Below are 16,275 nucleotides of genomic sequence, written 5' to 3'. Positions count from 1 at the left end.
GATCCCAGGCATCTCTGGCCAGTGGGTTTTGCCCAGAGGCTTCCTTTTGGTGACATAGGAAGTCAGTGAGAGACTTCTGGACCCCACAAGGAAGACAGAAACGGTGGAAACCTGGCAAGTGGTAGGTGCATTTGTTCATTCGGAGGCTGCCTACAGCTGTAGCCATAGCAACAGTGAGACTGCAAGCAGAAAAAGCCTTAGCTGTGGGCTGTTTTGGTTTTTTTGGACTTGGGCACTCAATCGAACTACCTTGGGAGATCTTGGGCCAGTGTGGGGATGACTTTGGATGTTGTCTGGGGCCCCAGACTGAGCCACTGAGCCGGAAAGGAGCTAATATCATTAAGCTGTAGGCTGCCCTCACAGCTACTGTTGGGGAGCTGCCCCTACATGTTGCAGCATGGGGATCAGCCAGGAGACACTTGGATGAGTAATCTAGTGACTGAGCTGCCCAAAGGCGGGGACTGAGATGCTGGGGTAATGCAGAGATCCAAGTGTTTGGCTGATTAACAGCCTTGGCCCTCAGGGGTATAGAAGGAGACTGGATTTGGCACACTGGATAAGCAGGCAGCCACACCAGGAGAGATCCCAGGGATAAGTGCTTTCCTTGGAAAGCTTCTGCTAGGCCAAAGTTCATAGTTTGGAGTGTCTTTTAAGTGGACTGAGGAGACATTTGGGCTCCCAAGCCTGCGGGGTCTGAGAGATCAGCTGAGGCCTCCAGTCTTCATCTTGTACAGCTATATCAACATTGTGATTAACATCTCATACCTCAGAAGATCACCTGTTTTGGGTTATGTGTTTTTGTTGTTGTTGTTGTTGTTTTTCTTAATTTCAACATTTTTCCTTGACATTTTTCTTTATTTTCCTCTGTTTTTTCACTATTCTAGTTTAAATACAATCTTCTATTTTTGCCTTCTTTAACAATTTTTTTTTTCTTTAACAATTAGAATTTCATTTTTGCCAGTGTTTCTGCCCCTATTATTTGGGGGGGGTTGCCCCCAATTTTATCCTATAAGGGTTTTTGCTTGTTTGTTTCAGTTTGATTTATAATATTTTTGTCTTTCCTCTCTAACTGGTGGATGTGGGGTACTGTTTCTGATCCGGCTGGCGAAGAGCTGTTGACCCCAAGGGAATCACCTAATCCAGCACCCCCAGAGGTTGGGGGGTCTTTAAGGTTGGGTCATAGTACCCTACTATACACTTATATTACTCCTATTTCTTTCTTTCAGTGCCTTTCTTCTTTTTGTCAATATTTCCTTTTACTCACCCCCTCTTCTTTCTCTTTTTTCTTTCTTTCTAGAATCTTTTTTCCTTTCTTGCTCTTCAATCTTCTCATCCTTCTGGTCCTATACCAAAAGGACTCATTAAAACTTTAGGCCAGGTGGCACCTGTGGCTCAAAGGAGTAGAGCACCAGCCCCATATACCAGAGGTGGTGGGTTCAAACCCGGCCCCAGTCAAAAACTGCAAAAAAAAGAAAAAGTAAAAAGAAAAAAACTTTATGCCAGTGGTACAGTAACTTAAAGAGCAAGAAGAAGTGAAAGGAAAATTAGTGTAAGGAAACAGATACAAGAAAGCACTCATGAAGAAGAATCAGCAGAAAAATCCTGGCAACATGAAGTACCAGTCCAAAGTAACCCTTTCTAGGGATCATGAGGTAGCTCCAGCAGAGGATTCCTCCTATAAAGAAATTTTAGAAATGACAGAGGAGAATTTAAAATACAGATGATGAAAACAATGAAGGAAATTGCTGAGAAAGTGGAAAATAACCAAAAGGAAATCCAAAAACAGACTCAAATAAGAGGTGAACAATACGAAGAATATAGAAAGGATATAGCAGAGCTGAAGGAACTGAAGCAGTCAATTAGGGAACTTAAGGGTGCAATAGAAAGTATCAACAACAGATTAGATCATGAAGAAGAAAGAATCTCAGAGGTAGAGGATAAAGTTCTTGAGATAACTCAGATAGTTAAAGAGGCAGAAAAGAAGAGAGAGAAAGCAGAACATTCACTGACAGAATTATGGGACTCTATGAACCATTCAAACATAAGAGTTGTAGGTATCCCAGAAGGAGAAAAAGAATGCCCCAGAGGAATGGAAGCCATTCTAGAGAATACTATAAATGAAAATTTCCCAAATATCACCAAAGATTCTGACATACTCCTTTCAGAGGGATATAGGTCCCCTGGTCACCTCAATTCAAATAGAGCTTCTCCAAGGCACATTGTGATGAATCTATTTAAAGTCAAGACAAAAGAAAAGATTTTGCAAGCCGCCAGGAATAAGCGCCAACTGAGCTAGAGGGGCAAATCTATCAGGATGACCGTGGACTTCTCCAATGAAACTTTTAAAGCCAGAAGACAATGGTCAGCTACCTTTAATCTACTTAAACAAAACGATTTCCAGCCCAGAATTTTATATCCTGCTAAGCTAAGCTTAAAATTGATGGAGAAATCAAATATTTTACTAATATGCAAACATTGAGGAAATTTGCCACAACAAGACCAGCTTTACAGGAAATGTTTCAACCTGTTCTACACGCTGATCATCACAACGGACCTTCAGCAAAGTAAACACCCAGAAATTAAAGGATAGAACCTAGTTTCCACAATGGTGCAAAAGACAAAACTAAGCAACGGACTTTCACAAAATAAGATGAATAGAGCACTACCACACTTATCAATTATCTCAATAAATGTCAATGGCTTGAATTCCCCACTGAAGAGGCATAGATTGGCTGTTTGGATTAAAAAACAGAAGCCATCTATTTGCTGCCTGCAGGAAACACACCTCACATCAAAAGACAAATTAAAACTCAGAGTTAAGGGTTGGAAGTCAATTTTTCAGGCAAACGGAATTCAGAGGAAAAGAGGGGTTGCAATCTTATTTTCAGATACATGTGGATTTAAAGCAACTAAAGTCAAAAAAGACAATGATGGTCACTTCATATTGGTCAAGGGAAAAATACAACAAGAAGACGTTTCGATTCTAAATATTTATGCACCCAATTTAAATGCTTCCAGATTCTTGAAACAGACCTTGCTTAGTCTGAGCAATATGATATCCTATAACACCATAATAACAGGGGACTTCAATATCCCTCTCTCAGAACTGGATAGATCCTCTAAACAGAAATTAAACAAAGATATTAGAGATTTAAATGAGCCCCTAGAACAACTGTGCTTGATAGATGTATATAGAACACTCCATCCCAAAGATAAAGAATGTACATTCTTCTCATCATCCCATGGAACATTCTCCAAAATTGATCATGTTCTAGGACACAAAACAAACCTCAACAGAATCAAAAGAATTGAAATTCTACCTTGCATCTTCTCAGACCACAAGGCACTAAGAGTGGAACTTAACTCCAACAAAAACGCTCAACCTTACACAAAGGCATGGAAGTTAAACAACCTTATGCTGAATGACAGTTGGGTGCAGGAAGAAATAAAAAATGAAATCATTAACTTCCTTGAGTATAACAACAATGACGACACAAGCTACCAAAACCTATGGGATACAGCAAAAGCAGTCCTGAGAGGAAAATTTATCCCTTTAGAAGCCTTCATTCAAAAAACAGAAAGAGAGCACATCAACAAACTCACAAGCCATCTGACGGAATTGGAAAAAGAAGAACAATCTAAGTCTAAACCTGGCAGAAGAAAAGAAATATCCAAAATTAAATCAGAGATTAATGAAATTGAAAACAAAAGAATCATTCAGAAAATTAATGAAACAAGGAGTTGGTTTCTTGAAAAAATAGGCTCAGCGCTTGTGGCTCAAGCAGCTAAGGCACCAGCCACGTACACCCAAGTTGGCTGGTTCAAATACAGCCCGGCCCGCCAAACAACAATGACGGCTGCAACAAAAAATAGCCAGGCATTGTGGCAGGCACCTGTAGTCCCAGCTACTTGGAAGGTGGAGGCAGGAGAATCACTTGAGCCCAGGAGCTGGAGGTTGCTGTGAGTTGTGATGCCACAGCACTCTACCCAGGGGGACAGCTTGAGGCTCTGTCTCAAAAAAAAAAGAAAAGAAAAAATAAATAACATAGATAAATCTTTAGCCAGACTAACTAGAAATAAAAAAGTAAAATCTCTAGTAACCTCAATCGGAAATGATAAAGGGGAAATAACAACTGATGCCACAGAGATACGAGAGATTATCTCAGAATACTACCAGAAAATTTAGACCCAGAAATTTGACAATGTGAAGAAAATGGATCAATATTTGGAATCACAGCCCAGATGAAATAGATCTCCTGAACAGACCAATTTCAAGCACTGAGATCAAAGAAACAATAAAAAAATCTCCCAACATAAAATGCCCTGGTCCTGATGGCTTCACACCAGAATTCTATCAAACCTTCAAAGAAGAGCTTATTCCTATACTGCAGAAATTATTCCAAAAAATGGAGGAGGAAGGAATATTCCCCAACACGTTCTACAAAGCAAACATCACCCTGATACCAAAACCAGGAAAAGACCCACCTAAAAAGGAGAATTTCAGACCAATTTCACTAATGAATATAGATGCAAAAATTCTCAACAAAATCTTAGCCAATAGATTACAGCTTATCATCAAAAAAGTCATACATCATGATCAAGTAGGTTTTGTCCCAGGGATGTGAGGCTGGTTTAATAGACGCAAGTCCATAAACATTATTCACCGTATCAACAGAAGCAAAACCAAAGACTATATGGTCCTCTCAATAGATGCAGAAAAAGCATTCAATAAAATCCAGCATCCTTTTCTAATTAGAACACTGAGGAGTATAGGCATAGGTGGCACATTTCTAAAACTGATTGAAGCTATCTATGACAAACCCACAGCTAATATTTTACTGAATAGAGTAAAACTGAAAGCTTTCCTCTTAGAACTGGAACCAGACAAGGTTGTCCTCTGTCACCGTTACTATTCACCACTACTATTACATAGTGCTGGAAGTTCTAGCCAATACAATTAGGCAAGACAAGGAAATAAAGGGAATCCAAATGGGAGCAGAGGAGGTCAAACTCTCCCTCTTTGCTAATGATATGATCTTATACTTAGAGAGCCCTAAAGACTCTTGGAAGTCATCAAAAAATACAGTAATGTCTCAGGATATAAAATCAATGTCCACAAGTCAGATGCTTTTGTATATGCCAACAATAGCCAAGATGAGAGGTTAATTAAGGACACAACTCCCTTCGCCATAACCCCAAAGAAAATGAAATACTTAGGAATATACCTAACAAAAGAGGTAAAGGACCTCTATAAAGAAAATTATGAAACCCTAAGAAAGGAAATAGCAGAGGACATTAACAAATGGAAGAACATACCATGCTCATGGCTGGAAAGAATCAGCATTGTTAAAATGTCTATACTTCCCAGAGCAATTTACCAATTCAACACCATCCCTATTAAAATACCAACATCCGGGCGGCGCCTGTGGCTCAAGGAGTAGGGTGCCGGTCCCATATGCTGGAGGTGGCGGGTTCAAACCCAGCCCCGGCCAAAAACCACAAAAAAAAAAAAAATACCAACATCCTACTTTCAAGACTTGGAAAAAATGATTCTGCATTTTGTATGGAACCAGAAAAAAACCCATATAGCTAAGGCAGTTCTTAGTAATAAAAACAAAGCCTGGGGTATCACCAAACCAGATTTTAGGCTGTATTACAAGGCCATAGTGGTCAAGACAGCATGGTACTGGCACAAAAAATAGACACATAGACATTTGGAATCGAATAGAAAACCAGAAATGAAACCAACAACTTACAGCCACCTAATCTTCGATAAATCAAACAAGAGCGTCCACTGGGGGAAAGATTCCCTATTCAATAAATGGTGCTGAGAGAATTGGATATCCATATGTAAAAGACTGAAACTGGACCCGCACCTTTCTTTACTCACAAAAATTGATTCAAGATGGATAAAGGACTTAAATTTAAGGCATGAAATGATAAAAATTCTCAAAGAAAGAATAGAAAAAACACTAAAAGATATCGGCCTGGAGAAAGACTTTATGAGGAAGACTGCCATGGCAATAGCAACAACAGCAATAATAAACAAATGGGATTTAATTAAACTGAAAAGCTTCTGTACAGCCAAGGAGACAACAACTAAAGCAAATAGACAACCTACCCAATGGGAAAGGGTATTTGCATATTTTGAATCAGACAAAAGCTTAATAACCAGGATCTATACAGAACTTCAATTAATTCACAAGAAAAAAAAACCAACAATCCCATATTTCAATGGGGAAGAGAGATAAATAGAATCTTCTCTAAAGACAACAGACAAATGGCCAGCAAACATATGAAAAAATGCTCATCATCCCTAACTATTAGAGAAATGCAAATGAAAACCACCCTGAGATATCATCTGACCCCAGCGAGAATAGCCTATATCACAAAATCTCAAAACTGTAGATGCTGGCGTGGATGTAGAGAGAAAGGAACACTTTCTCTCTACAACTCACAACTGTGTTGCTAGTTTGTGGGACTACAAACTAATACAACCTTTTTGGAAGGAAGTATGGAGAAACCTCAAAGAACTCAACCTATACTTTCCATTTGATCCTACAATCCCATTACTGGGCATCTACCCAGAAGGAAAAAAAACCTTTTATTATAAAGACACTTGTACTAGGCTGTTTATTGCAGCCCAATTTACAATTGCTAAAATGTGGAAACAGCCTAAATGTCCTTCAACCCAGGAATGGATTAACAAGCTGTGGTATATGTATGTCATGGAATATTATTCAGCCATTAAAAAATGGAGATTTTTGCAGCATCTGTATCAACCTGGCTGGAGGTGGAAACCCTATTCTTAGTGAAACATCACAGGAATGAAGAAGTATGAATCCCATGTATTCAACTTTGGTATGAGGACAATTAATGACATGGTGGGCATGGGGGAAGGGAAAATCAGAAAGAGAAGGAGGGAGGGGGTGAGGGAAAGGAAAAGAAGGGAAAAAAAGAAAAGAAAATAGTGACTAATTCTCACATAAATTGGATTTAATTTTGATCAAAGTACATTACTTAAACATTACTTTTTAATTCAACTTGTTAATATGTTGTTTAGGATATTGCATCCTCATTTATAAGTGAAATAGGTTTGTAATTTCCCCTTTATAATAATATATTTTCTCCAATTTTAATATCAGGTGTATCCAGATGAAGTAGAATGATTTTGAAGTATTTCTTCTTTTTCTATTGTCTATAAGATTTGGCATGATCTGTTTTTTGAAATTATCTTTTACTTTTATTTATAAATATTAGTCGTCTATTTTTTGAGTCTTTGGAAAAAAGAGTAAGAAGAAGTTAACTGATGACTCCATACTGAACCTCAGAGTCAAAGCATTCTATAATAGACATACTCTTATTTGACATTGTGAATGTTACTTTCTTTGCATTATCATTATTATTAGTGCTTAATATTTAGATGCAGCAATCATCTGATTTCTTTTCCGAATGTATTTATCTTCTTTCTTTCTTTACGAGGTTTTTGTTTCTAGTCCTTAGCTTAAACATTGTTATTGTTATGAAATTTTAAGCCTTTTTAATTTTGTGACGGCAAAAAATGATAATAAACAGGTATATGTAAAAAAAAATTTTTTTTAAATAATAAAATAACACCTATGGTGCATCTTACAAGAGTACATGTGAAATTTACTAAATGTAGAATATAAACACAATAACTAAGAAAATACCGGGAAGGCTATGTTAACTAGTTAGATGAAAATACTTCAAATTGTATATAAAACCAGCACATTGTACCCCACGATTGCATTAATGTACACAGCTATGATTGAATAAAAATAAAATAAAATAAAATGAAGGAAAAAAAGAAAATTATATATATTTTTACTGTACCTTTTCCATGTTTATATGTACAAATACCATTGTGTTACAATTGCCTATAATATTAGTACAGTCACGTGCTATATGGGTTTGTAACTTAGGAGCAATAGACTGTACCATACAACTAAGTGCATAATAGGCCATACCATCTAGGTCTGTGAAAGTTCACTGTAGGATGTTCAAACAATGACAAAAATCACCTAAGGATGCATAGTTCAGAGCGTGTCTCCACCATTAAGCCACGAATAACCGTATTTCTTAATGTTCTCCTTCAGAGAAAAATTATTAAAAAGAAATAATTTTTTATATGAGAAAGAACTCATATTTCCTTTACCTTAGGAAGAAGCAATAATCATATTAGTTCAGAACTGATAAATTGGCTAGCTCATATTAACCACTGGGATACTTAATAAATTATAGATTCCTGCTCCCCATCACAGACCTATTCAATAATAACGTCCCAAGTAAAAACCTGGGAATTTTTAGTTTTAACAAGCGATGGGTGGTTCTTATGCTCAGCCAAGTTTGCATTTAGCTGATAGAGAGGCAAAAAAGGGTTAGAAGTTATGACTTTAAATTTAGTTCTAGTTCTGTGCTTTAGAAAACTCATCTAACTTCAGTGTTCTTATCTGTAAGATGGGAATGTTGGACGAGCTCTGTCCAGAAGAAGCAAATCGAGCTAGCCAAAGGCACTGAGGCTTTAAATATTGGCTCTCAATCCCAACATTAGACTCCCCTAGGAAGCTTTTGAAAGTGATTGATGCCCAGGCACCACCCAGACCACCACCCAGAAACCTCCAAGGGCAGTTCTGTGTGTTGCTAGTTTAAAAATCTCCCCAGGGTGGCGCCTGTGGCTCAAAGGAGTAGGGTGCCGGCCCCATATGCCAGAGGTGGAGGGTTCAAACCCAGCCCCGGCCAAAAACTGCAAAAAAACAAATAAATAAATAAATAAATAAGTAACAACTTTTAAAAAATAAAATAAAATAAAAATCTCCCCAGGTAACTTTAATGAATAACCTTGGGTGACTCCTATCACATTCAGCCAGGATGATTGAGATTGATCAGTCTCTGTGCCTGTTTCCTTGTCTATAACCTGGGAGGCATATTACCTATCTTATGTGACACATTGCTCCTACTTATGGAGGGCCTGCTATTATGATTCTAAGGTCTTTCTCCAGAGTAAACCATCTGCTATGACTCAGGAGAAAAATTCTCAGATTAAAGAAAGAAATTCCAAACATCCCACACTGCCAGCACTGACATCACTATCCAGAATAACAAGGGCCAGTGCACATGTGTGAGATGGGAAGACACGTGTGCAGGGATCGGGGCAGTTCATTGAAGAGCTCACTTGGAGAAAGTAGTTCTTTCTAAAATGAATTGCAGGATAGTTTTCATCAGCCCTAATGTTATGTCTGTGGATTTCCAAAGAAAACTCAACTGGTGATTGGTACCTTGGGTCCTTGGGCTGACTGAAGCCAGTAGCCCTGGGGACCTGTGCTGATCTTGAATTACCCTTTTTGAATGGGCTGGCCTATCATTTTGGCCTCCACATTCTTTAATCATCAACAGCTCCTTGGGGGAATCACAACAGCAGAGAAACTATGAAAGGAAACAGCTGGGAAATGGCATCTGGCCTTCAGGGCTTACAAAGGAAAAGGCTATTCTTGAACAGTTGGATTTAATGTTTTAATTTCCTGTTCACTTGGTGGTTTTATTGCACACAGTTTCCCAGGGCTAACATTTTTGCCACAGACTGTAAGTCTTGCTGGCTGGTTCAGCTTGTCCTGCCAGCCCACATGGCACATGCCCAGAGATCTCTTCCTGGGTGGCAGTTTTGTTTTGTTTTTTTTCTTCTGAGACAGTCTCATTCTATCTCCCTAGGTAGAGTGCCGTAGCGTCACAGCTCACAGCAACCTGAAACTCTTGGGCTCAAGTGATTCTCTTGCCTCCCAAGTAGGCGGGACTACAGGCTCCTGTCACAATGCCCAGCTATTTTTAGAGACAGGGTCTCACTCTAGCTCCGGCTGGTCTCAAACTCCTGAGCCTTCCCAGAGCACTGGGATTACAGGTGTGAGCCACCACGCACAGCCTTTGGGTGGCGGTTTTTCTTCCACTCCGTAAGAAAGATGTAAGGTAGATAAAATATGTCTTCCTGGCCCTACAAGATCCTTTTATACCCTCAGCGCCATCTTTCTCACCTTCCTCAGATACCCTTTGCTTTTTTTTCTCCCACACCACCCCTCATAAACAAACACAAACAAAGCAGGTTCTCAGGAACAATTTGAAGTTTATCTAGTATTTTAGGAGGTCCAAAGATCTGAAATTTGTCCATGAATAGCCTGGTTTAAAACTTCTACTCTGGGCTCAGCTCCCGTAGCTCAATCAGCGAGGGCACCAGCCACATACACCTGAGCTGGCGGGTTCGAATCCAGCCCGGGCCCACCAAACAACAATGACAACTACAACCAAAAAATAGCCAGACGTTGTGGCAGGTGCCTGTAGTCCCAGCTACTTGGGAGGTTGAGGCAAGAGAATCACTTAAGCCCAAGAGTTTGAGGTTGCTGTGAGCTGTGACAGCACAGCACTCTGCCCAGGGCAACAGCTTGAGACTCATGTCTAAAAAAAAAAAAAAACTTCTACTCTGAAAATTTCGAAAATCAAGTCAGGGCAGACGTGTTTTGGGATCAGGGCCCCTGAAATCATATGAGCAGCTGCACAATTCACCTGCTGACTGGCTTGCCTGCATCTCATGTTTCGGGGATTCCAGTCCTGACCCTGGGGTGTTCAGATGGTCCTTAGACCTGAGAGAGCATCAAGGGTCCCAGTGAGATGAGATCCCAAGCGTGTCCTTGGGCTCTCTCTGCAAAGTTGAATATTTTGTCAATGTGGCAAATGGCACCAATTATTGAGCCAATAAAATTGCATGAACTGAGCTGCTGAGTCTGAGGTAGCTCTCCTGCAGCCGATCTTTCACCCTGGCACCACAACAACAATGACACTCTTCCTGGTCATGCTGGATGGTTCTAAGGCAGGGCGAAGAGAGACTGCAAAGAACAAACCAAGCTGGTAAATTGCAATGTTTACATACCTAGAGGACAAAGTCAGGCACAGGGATATTCCTTAAAACCTTCATTAAGTTGATTGCTGCAAGTTTGAAAAATCTTGTGAAGCTTATATGTGCATACGCATGGGTAACTCTAGGGCAGTTCAATTTCTCCCGTGTTAACCTCCCTCTATGGTCCCCTAGAGCTCCCCCAGAGTCAGTCCTTGGTTCCAGATTGGCTTCTCACTTAACCACAAGTCCCAGATCTTTGGGCCACTTGGCCATCCGCATTTTTTTCTCATCTAGACCCCCCCACAACACTTTCCCAGTCATTCTCCTTTCCCTGTTGTTTTTCATTCAAGCAAAAACCACTTACAAGACAATTAAGAATATTTGCCATTAGTAACCACTAGGAAACACAGAGTTTCAAGTTATTCAAGGAATCTTAACAGAAAAAAATCAACTATGGTTGTGTCTGATTTTCACTGAAATGGGAGTGTCCTGTCTTACGAGTAAATCCTTCCCCACCAAAGCCTAGCTTCACAACTTCATTTGGCCCCTTCCCTCATGGAGTGAGCCATACCTCTCCCTTCACCCCCATCCATGTAGATGTGGGTTCTAGAGGCTTTGGTATTAGCTAGTACTGAACATTCAAGTCCTCACAAATTCAAGGGTATTTCTTCTTCTTCTTCTTCTTCTTCTTCTTTTTTTTTTTTTTTTTTTTTGCTTCACAGATAAAATTCCAAAATTGTACCTTTAACTTTAAAGATTCTTTTCTTCTTTATACGGGAAAAATCAACTCGGGCCATGAGCTCTCCCTTGAATCCTCAGTGGAAATTCCCACAACAATATTTGTGCCTCAGTTCAAGATAAGAATGAACACATATAATGGAACTGATTTCCTTTGAGTCCATCTCCTCCTTCTGGGACAGAGCAAGACTGAAAGATTTATGGAGTCAAATGTTTTCTCTCGCCTTAGAGTTACTAGATGAATTTATTTTTCCCTCAAGACAAGAAAACTCACTTTCTTGTACATAGTTCTTATGTTCTGTTTTTTATGACCTAAACATTTCCAATATCTCATAAAACAAAAGGACCTCAGAAGGACACCAGGAGACCCAAAACCCAATAACAGTATTAGCAATAAATGGGAACTACATTGCCTTAATGACATAACCTTGTGCCAAATCAGCTTTCCTCAGCCTTTATAGCAATCTGTAAACAAGATGAATGTGTTAAGTTAATTTTGGTAGGATGTTCTTTTTCTTTGAAGTTACACCAAATAAGTGACTTTAATATTACCCGATCTAAGCATCAGTAAGTCACCTGCCAGAATTAAAAATCATGTTTAGCCCACTTGGTTATCTTCATAGTTGGAGCGGAACTATCTAAATAAGATACTTTCTTTTTAATTAAATAATGTTTAGAATATGTAACAAATGCATACAATATACCATCCAAAGGCTTCAAAACATTGAGTGAATAATGAACTTTCACAGACAAAGGAGTGTCATCCAAAATATACAAAGAACCCTTAAAACTCAACGATAAGAAAATGAACAACCTGATAAAAAATGAGCAAAAGGCCTGAATGGACACTTACCCAAAGAAGATATAAGAAGATATAAGATACAAGAAGATGGCAAAAAAGCATATGAAAAGATGCTCAACCTCCTATGTCATCAGAGAACTGTAAATTAAAAGAACACACAGACATCACTACACGCCTTTCAGAATGGCCACAATCTAAAACACTGACACCACCAAAGGCAGGCAAGTATGGGGAGCAACAGGAACTCTCATTCACTGTGGGTGTGCAACCACTTTGGAAGACAGTTTGGAAGTTCTTACAACATATACTCTCCCTATACAATCCAGCAAGCATGCTCCTTGGTACTTAGCCAAGTGAATTTAAAACACATCCCCACCGAAACCTGAACATGAATGTTTCTAATAGCTTTATTCATAATTGCCAAAACTTGGGAGCAACCAAGATGTTCTTCAGTAGGTGAGTGGATGAACTGTGGCATATCCATACAATGGTACATTATTCAGTGCTAAAAAGAAATGAGCTATCAAGCCATGAGAAGGTATGGCGAGATCTCAAATGCATAAGGATTACTAAGTGAAAGAAGCCTGTCTAAGAAGACTACATACTGTATAATTCCAACTATATGATATTCTGGAGACAGGAAAAAAAATCAGTGTTAGACCAGGTGGGAGGATCGTGCTGTATCCTAGCATTCTGGGAGGCCAAGGCAGTGCTTGAGCTCAGAGTTCGAGACCAGCTTGAGCAAGAGCAAGACCCCCATGTCTAAAAATAGCTGGGCATTGTGGCAGGCACCTGTAGTCTCACCTACTTGGGAGGCTGAGGCAAGGGGATCACTTGAGCCCAAGAGTTGGGGTTTCTATAAGCTAGTCTGAAGCCATGACACTCTAGCCCAGGCAACAGAGTGAAACTCTGTCTCAAAAAAAAAAAAATCAGTGTTTGTCATGGGTTAGAAGGAAGAAAAGATAAATAGGCAGAGCAGGGAGGATTTTTTTTTTTTTTTGAGACAGAGTCTCACGATGTTCACCCTGGGTAGTGTGCCGTGGTGTCTCAGCTCACAGCAACCTCCAACTCCTGGGCTTAAGTGATTCTCTTGCCTCAGCCTCCCAAGTAGCTGGGGCTACAGGCACCCGCCACAATGCCCAGCTATTTTTTGGTTTTAATTGTCATGGTTGTTTGGCAGGCCCAGGCTGGGTTCGAACCTGCCAGCTCTGGTGTATGTGGCAGGCACCTTAGCCGCTTGAGGTACAGGTGCCAAGCCATAAATGCTGGCTTTTTTTGTTCTTTTTTGTTTTTGTTTTTTGAGACAGAGTCTCACTTTATCGCCCTCGGTAGAGTGCTGTAAATACATATATATTTTTTTCTTTTTTTTGAGACGGAGTCTCACTATGTCACCCTCGGTAGAGTGCTGTGGTGTCCAAACTCACAGCGACCTCAAACTCTTGGGCCTAAGCGATTCTCTTGCCTCAGCCTCCCGTGTAGCTGGAACTACAGGCACCCGCCACAACACCCAGATATTTTATGTTGCCATTGTCATTATTGTTTTAGCTGGCCTGGACTGGGTTCAAACCTGCCAGCCTGGGTGTATGTGGCTGGCACCATAACCACTGTGCTACGGGCACCGAGCCTTAATGTTTTTCTTTTAGATTTCATTAAACAAATATTTATTATTGGATATAGAGAGGAAGAGAGAAAGAGAAGAGTTGAGGATGATTCCAAGGACTTTGGCTTGAGCAACTACAAAAATGTAGTTGTCAGTTCCAGAGATGGGGAAGACTGCTCAGGTGGTGTTGCACTGTGTCAATTTACCTAAGCTGGGGTTATGTTTCCTAGACTTCTCTTCCCTCTGGACCTGTCATCTGAACAACAGACTTGCAACATCATGACTAAGGCATGGTTCTGGGGTAGTGCTGGCCAATAGAGAAATTCTTATAAGATCTGGAAGGCAGGATTGAAGCAGCAGCCGTTACACTCTGAAGGTCAGTGTTACATGCCAGGCACCACTGCAGCTCACACGCACTGTCACTGATCCACTGCTTCACCTGATTGGGAACTGGAGGGTAGGCGATAGCTGGGCCCACAGCTCCCCCAGCTCCCACTGCATCTCCTCCTTCCACTTCTCTGAGCCCTGGGCCAGCTGCCTGTGCAGCTCCATTGCAAAGCGACCCAGTTCCTTCTGCAGGTCACCTGCATCATCAATGTTAGAGGTAATGAGAGCCAGACACAGGTTTGTCCTCACTGGTTCCAGTTAGTCCTTGTGTATTGCAGATGGTCCTTGCTCTCTCTTGTGCCACGCTCAGCTTTTCCTCCTGGCTGCTCGCTGACCTCTGGTAGTATCAGGCTCATTCCCAAAGCACAGGCCCTCCACGGACTTCTTCACCAACTTCTCTTTGTGGTCCCTAATTAATGACTTTTTTCTGATCCTCCGATTGTCCCCTTCTACACATTTACTTCCCTACCTTCTCTCATGATTTGTTGGGTCCAAACCCTGTAAATAAATACATTAGTACAAATCACAGTGATTCTGATTCTCTGATTGAACCCCCACTGATGACACACTGCCAAAGGAGCAAATTCGGGTAGGCCATCAGGAATTTGGTTTGACTTGTTAAATTTAAAATTTATATTCCACAGCCAGGTGGAAATTTTGAATAGGCAGTTTGTTTTTTAATTAATTATTTTTTATTAAATCATAACTTTGTACACTGATGCATTTATGGGGTTCAGGGTACTGCTTCAAAATACAATGTGCAATGTTTACATTGAACTAAGTAACACATCCATCACAATTATATGCATTTCTTAATAGTTTTGAAATGTACCATTGCAGTACCATTGCATCATGCATGTTAGGTGAGGTCCCCCCCAAATACCCTCCCTCCTCCCATATCCCCCCTCCACTGCCCTCTCTCTCCTCTTCCCTTCTACTTTCTTGACTATAGTTACGTTTTTCCATTCGTATGAGTGTGTTGAATACGCAGTTTGATATTATGAGTCTGTACAGGGTGTCCCAAAAGTTAGCCCCAAAGTCTCCACACATGGATAAAATGGGAAATTGTAGCTAAAGGTACCTTTATTTACGAAATAGTCATTACAAAATTTTACAGAGGTGGCAACCCATGGAGAATATTTTGTAAATAATTTGGATTTTTTTTTTTTTTCCTGGCCGGGGCTGGGTTTGAACCCACCACCTCCACCCATGGCTGGTGCCCTACTCTTTTAAATATTTTAAGAAAAATATTTTCTTAATGTCACAACATCCCTAGACTTGGCCCTTACAACATTTTTCTATTTATACTGTAATATTCTGAAATAAAAATTTAAAAAGGAAAATATTGAATGAAGACCAAGAAAAATTATTGAAATGAACAAAGGTTCTCAATTGTTGAATAAACCTAGAAAATTTGGGTATGCATATTGACCGTTTATCAGGTCAATTTTATTTTAAAAATAAAAAATATTTTTAAAAATATACCTTCTAGGCAGCGCCTGTAGCTCAAAGGAGTAGGGCGCCGGCCCCCCATGCTGGAGGTGGCAGGTTCAAACCCAGCCCCGGCCAAAAACTGCAAAAATATAAAAATTAAAAATAAATAAATTTAAAATTATTTTTTATTTTATTAAACTTTTAGAAGGTATATACATATACCTTTTTGTTTGCATCTCTCCCACTAACTAGAGACTCTCTTTATTAATCAGGTCCAAAGGTAGACTTAGAGCATTAGCAAAATAATTCAGACCCAACCATAACAGCAATTGCAGTAAAAATAAAGCTAAAATTTTAAAAATCACATTTATCATTTGAGCCATCCTAGAAATTGAGGGGTAAAATGTTTTGTGG

General features: G+C 39.9%; 1 pseudogene; it reads right to left on the bottom strand.

Annotated features, from left to right (window-relative positions):
• Window positions 1-14,906, bottom strand: part of LOC128576718 (histone H3.3C-like) — a 46,836-nt pseudogene extending 31,930 nt beyond the window's left edge.
• Between the last annotated feature and the right edge of the window lie 1,369 nt (window positions 14,907-16,275).

Source organism: Nycticebus coucang, chromosome X (assembly GCF_027406575.1).
Source record: "Nycticebus coucang isolate mNycCou1 chromosome X, mNycCou1.pri, whole genome shotgun sequence".
NCBI classification, from domain to species: Eukaryota; Metazoa; Chordata; class Mammalia; order Primates; family Lorisidae; genus Nycticebus; species Nycticebus coucang.
This window is presented reverse-complemented; position numbering and strand designations above follow the sequence as displayed.